Source organism: Amblyomma mixtum, chromosome 7 (assembly GCF_055824585.1).
Source record: "Amblyomma mixtum isolate Tamu chromosome 7, ASM5582458v1, whole genome shotgun sequence".
In the NCBI taxonomy this organism is placed as follows: Eukaryota; Metazoa; Arthropoda; class Arachnida; order Ixodida; family Ixodidae; genus Amblyomma; species Amblyomma mixtum.
In genome coordinates this window covers 120,449,963-120,454,893 of record NC_143018.1, presented here as the reverse complement: position 1 = coordinate 120,454,893, position 4,931 = coordinate 120,449,963, and positions in this window count along the sequence as shown.

Here is a 4,931-nt window from a genome sequence, read left to right as displayed (position 1 = left end):
GGCATTTTGTTGGGCTCAGCCCCCATTGTTACATTCACTACTTCGCTTCTACCTACCCTTACGCCCTGAGCCACTGTGGACCCCGTAAAAAAGCTACCGCTCGGCCTCCCAAGCGCCAGCCTATCTCTTCTCCTACCCTTCCACTGAAGCGGATCTCATCTCGTCCAAAATCTCTGCCCAAACCTGCTCTGTGCACTTCCTTGTTTATGTCTACCACCTCGAAGAAATTCTCGGGGCTTAACTGCCCTATTTCTCGATTAAGATTCACAACGTCGTTAGCAACCTCTCCATTCCTTCCTTGTACCTTCGGCACTGTGCACACCACGATCTACGCTTGCTGTGCTATCGCCCTTATACCGTCAACTCCCTCAGCTAATCTTTTCCCTACATGTGCGGCGTCACCATTCAGGACATCATTTAGCCCCGCCGCTACGACTACCAAGTTGGGCCTTGCGCTTTACTTTTTGTCTCTCTCAGAACATCGTCCTTTGTCCTTCCTGGAAATACCCCGACTGCTACCCGCCTATCACCCTTTGCACGGTCAAGTATAGCTGTGTTGCAGTGCCTCATGTTTGAGTCACAGCGATAAGCTCTAGTGTACTCTGCCCCTCCCTCCTAACTTCCGGATCTTGCTGCCTCTTATCAGCGACTGTGACTTCATTTCCTGGAATTAGCTCGTTCCCCTGCTCAGTATCGCCTCTCGACTTCCCAGCTGCCACTTGTGCGTTGCTGTTCCGGTCTAAATATGTCTGCCTACTTGCGTACCACTGTCCATGCCAGTGCAAGTCCCATCCACGTGGCTGGCGCTGGAATGCCCGCCAGTGTGGCTTCCAATGGCGGTGTCAGCCGTTTTTGTCTCCAACTGACCAAGCTGTTCTTGAAGCTTGCGCTTCTCTGCCCTCTCTACCTGTAACTCTGTTTATAGAGCATCCATCCTTAGCCCTAATTTGCTGTTCGCCTGTTCAGCCCTGCCCAGGCGTGCACCTAATACGCAGACGCTACTGGCTTGAGCGCCTCCTTTGAGGGGCGTTGGCCGGAGGTTCTCGAGTTGGTGCTCCCGATCGCGGTCGATACTTCCCCTTTGCACACAACAATGCCTTTTCTTTTGGTGCGCCGGCGTCTAAAATGTGCTTCGAGGTTTGTGAAAACATTAACGACGGAAAACCGAAAGCTAGAAATAAAAAAGCTTGTTAGGCGGGGCCACGACATGCATATCTCGAGTATGCATGTGTTGAATGTGTGCCTTTGTTTGAATGTGCATCATTTTGACATCATGATTAGAACATATATATATAGCTTTGTGTATCTTTTTCCTACTTGATTTGTATCTCGGTTGATTATAAATGCGTTTCCTGTACATAATAATTTTGAGCAGTACCTTTTGTCCATTAATGTCGAGTGATAATAGAGGCATAACATCATGCAAATTTTAATGTATATATTTTGTGGCTGTATTATCTTTTGTGCTTGTGAGCGCGCTCTTCCACTGCGGTTGTGATTAGCTGCCAGGCGATACCGCCGGCAGAGGGCGCAGGGTGACCCTCAAGCGGCACCAACGCAGCTTGTTGCCTTGCGTCCTCTCTCCTCTGTTACTAATGTAACCTTGTGACAGTTAATAAAGATGTATGTATATATTTCGCGCCTTCCTCTGATAACTCTGAGGAAAGGAGAATTTCTTTTGCATTCGCTTTTAGACTTAGCAGCTTGGGGAACGGCTCTGCTTCCTGTTTTTTTGTTTTTTTTTGCCACTATGCGTGCCATTCATGGCCTTCAGCAATGGTCTAACTCAAAGTAGACTCGGCACAGTGAAGGGTTAATGAGCAGCAAGATTGCGACGGCGCTACCGGTGTTGTAAATATGGAATTTCAAAATTTTGAATCTGAGTGTTCCAGAGACGTCTGGCAACAGTCAGGGTATTGAAAATTTCCGTCTAAACGGTGGTCACACACGTTTTAACAGAAAAAAAATAAGCGCGACTTGACGGCTGAGTAGGCTTTGCATATTAGCTAATACTGTGTATCTCAAGCGAAAAAAAAACTGCAACATCGCCAGCGAAAGACAGGCACTCATTATGCAGATTTTATTTTTAATCCTTCATCTCTGATAGCTATGCAGTTTACAATTACTTGGTACTAAGTGTAAGGCGCTGGTCTTTTCTGTTTATTTTTTAGTGATTACAAAAGGCAGGCGTAAAAAAAGATAGCTCGAAACCAGTTTCTTGCTTGATGTTTTTATCTTCTTGACCGGGTTGGAAGCTTCCGGTGAGTGAATGCAAGGCGCAGACCGGGGGTGTCGCTGGTCTGCTTCTTAGAGGTAATAAGGTTCGTGATCTATTTCGAGAGTTCGCGCGAACCGGTTCCGGTGCGAGAGTATCATACTGCGGCCTATAAAAAGCGTCGCAACGGGCAAGCGTCATTCCTGTCTCTTCTCCCGACTGCGCTGGTACGGAAGAATGGATTCCCGCATTGGTGACTGCCTGCAGTGGTTGTGGTCTGAGTCTACGGAGAAGCTCCGAAGGCTGACGGACGATCACCGGCGCAGCGTGGGCCTGCATCGCTACCTGCTGCTCACAAAGATGCTGAAAAAGACGGAGCGCGAGGTCCAGCTCTGGGCGGCTCGGCAGCAAGCAGCCCCTGCTCCCGCCTGGAGCACTGCTGACTGAGTTTTGTACGCACTTTCCAACCAAGATAAAGGGCCCTTGTCAGGGCCACCCAAGTGGTGCATTGGCAGAGCTTCGCGGACGAAGCGCGGCCCCGTTCTCTCTCACTTGACCGTGTACGGTTGTTCGACAGGTGCCGGCCAAAAGTGCCAAATACACTTTGGTGAGGACAGCGGTAGCGAAGCCAGAGCGTAACTGTGCGGTCTTTTGTTTATTTTTTTTTGTGGATGGATGGTGCATGCTTGACGGCAGATTTATTCTCTTCCACTTGCACAAGGTTATTGAACCGGTAGCGAATATTTTCTGAGTTCGTTCCAGTGCTTAAATATCAGTTGACATATTCCTTGACTTAGCTTCTGTTAGCATCTAAAGGAACAAATTTCTGACGAAGAGTTGCTTCTTCGATTGTCTTCGGTCTCGCCTTTAACTGACGTTAGTAATAGCATTCTGTAATGTGACCGAGTGGCGGCAAAGGGGTAGACGAAGTGGAGTCGTGGTCCTTAGGGACGCCTGTGAGTGTGTCCGTTGTGACGCTCATCGGCCAGCGCCCGCCTACCTACGTTTCTAATAATTACTTTTACACTTGATGGAAGTGTCTCAATATTCATCCTGGAACTTCATAGCAGAACTTTATTCTCCCCGGCCAATATGCAAGACAGTCTGGGCCAATCATCGCCGCCCATCCATTGTTCCGGGGCTCAGCGCCAGCGTGGCCCTTCTCAGTTCAGTGGCGACGACGATATGTCGGCCTACTACGCGCGTGTCAGCAGTAACAATCGATAGGACGATTCTGTTAAACTGCGCAACGGCCCAATCTACCTCATGGACGTCGCCAACCGATGGTTTCGTAACCATGAAGTCCACCCTCTGACCTGGTCCTCCTTTAAATGGAGATCTGCTGACGTTTTCGGCCGTCCCGACGTGCGGAAACTCCGCGCCGAGCGATGTCTTTGTGCTAGAGCTCAGCTACCGGCATTGACCTTCACTAGGTGTAGGCACCGTGCACATCTAACTCCAGGGCAACACGAAAGCCACAAGCGGCGGCGCTCTTTCACTGAGTCGGCGACGCTTATTCGCCGGAGCGGCAGTGAGGGAAGCAGAATTTTAAGGCGAAAGCCTTTAATGGCTCATACTGTCGTCCGTTAATAAAGCGTGTCACACGCGTTAAAGTCGAGAAGTAAACAAGATAAACAAGAACCGATGGTTGCTGCAGATAGAAGAGGAAAAATGAACCTAGAAGCCAAGTTTGATGATGGTAGAATAATTAGTTATTTAATTATAGGCAAAAATCTCGAAATAGGGCACACGCTGATATAGCCACGAGACCAATGTGACGTAACATCCATCGGAAGTCGTCACGGCATAGTGAGAATTGTGACAGAATTGTCAAAAGCGTCAGAGATGCAAAAATGTATAATTAAGCGTAATTAACATTTAAGATCCCCGAAAGATGTATAATTTTCGTTTCCCTGAATGGGATCATTACCTCCACGATGCCGCTATAATGATGAGTTCTTATTTTGTATTATATGCGTACCTAACATGTTCCCCTGTATTGTATCCTTTGTATCACTACCTGCATGGGCCCGAGAAGAGCCTGCAGTATTTGTAAATAAATAAATAAATTTGTGCATTGATATAGCCACGGGAACGGCATAGTGTCCTCGGCTTACGCCTCTGAACACATTAGTTGCCAAAGTGTCCACGCAATTTTTACGGAGCACCGGGCAGGTTATTTGAGGCAAAAATGCACTGTGTAAGGACAACAAGAAATTGTTTTGTTGTATTCTGCAACAGCCTTTACCGGAACTCACTTGGGACGAAGTTAAAAGCAAAAGATAATTACAACTAAATAAATAAGAAATGTAAAAGCAAAAGGGGGGCGCAGGATATTTAGTTATCCCGTGACATACTACTGGCCATTATGTCACGTCGTACCTACATTTAAGACTGCCTACCTTAGTTCCAAATCTGCGCGGAATCCTTTGTTGTTTCCAGTGAACATTTTCCTTCTGGGTGCTTAGAGAGAGCTCGGCCAGGTTACCAGGTGCTACTATGACATCTTTTTTTCATATATTTCTGCATCTGACGGACTGAGACAAATTCACCATATAAATTTTCATGGATATCAGCGTTCGAATAGAGCTTCCTGCAATAATCTCAAAGTACACAAACCTTGCGGGAAAATTTCGTTTTTTTTTTTCAATATCAAAGTTGCCTTGTTCGGAGCTGTCTCCCGTACGACGAGCCGAAAGGCGCCGAATTATCAAAA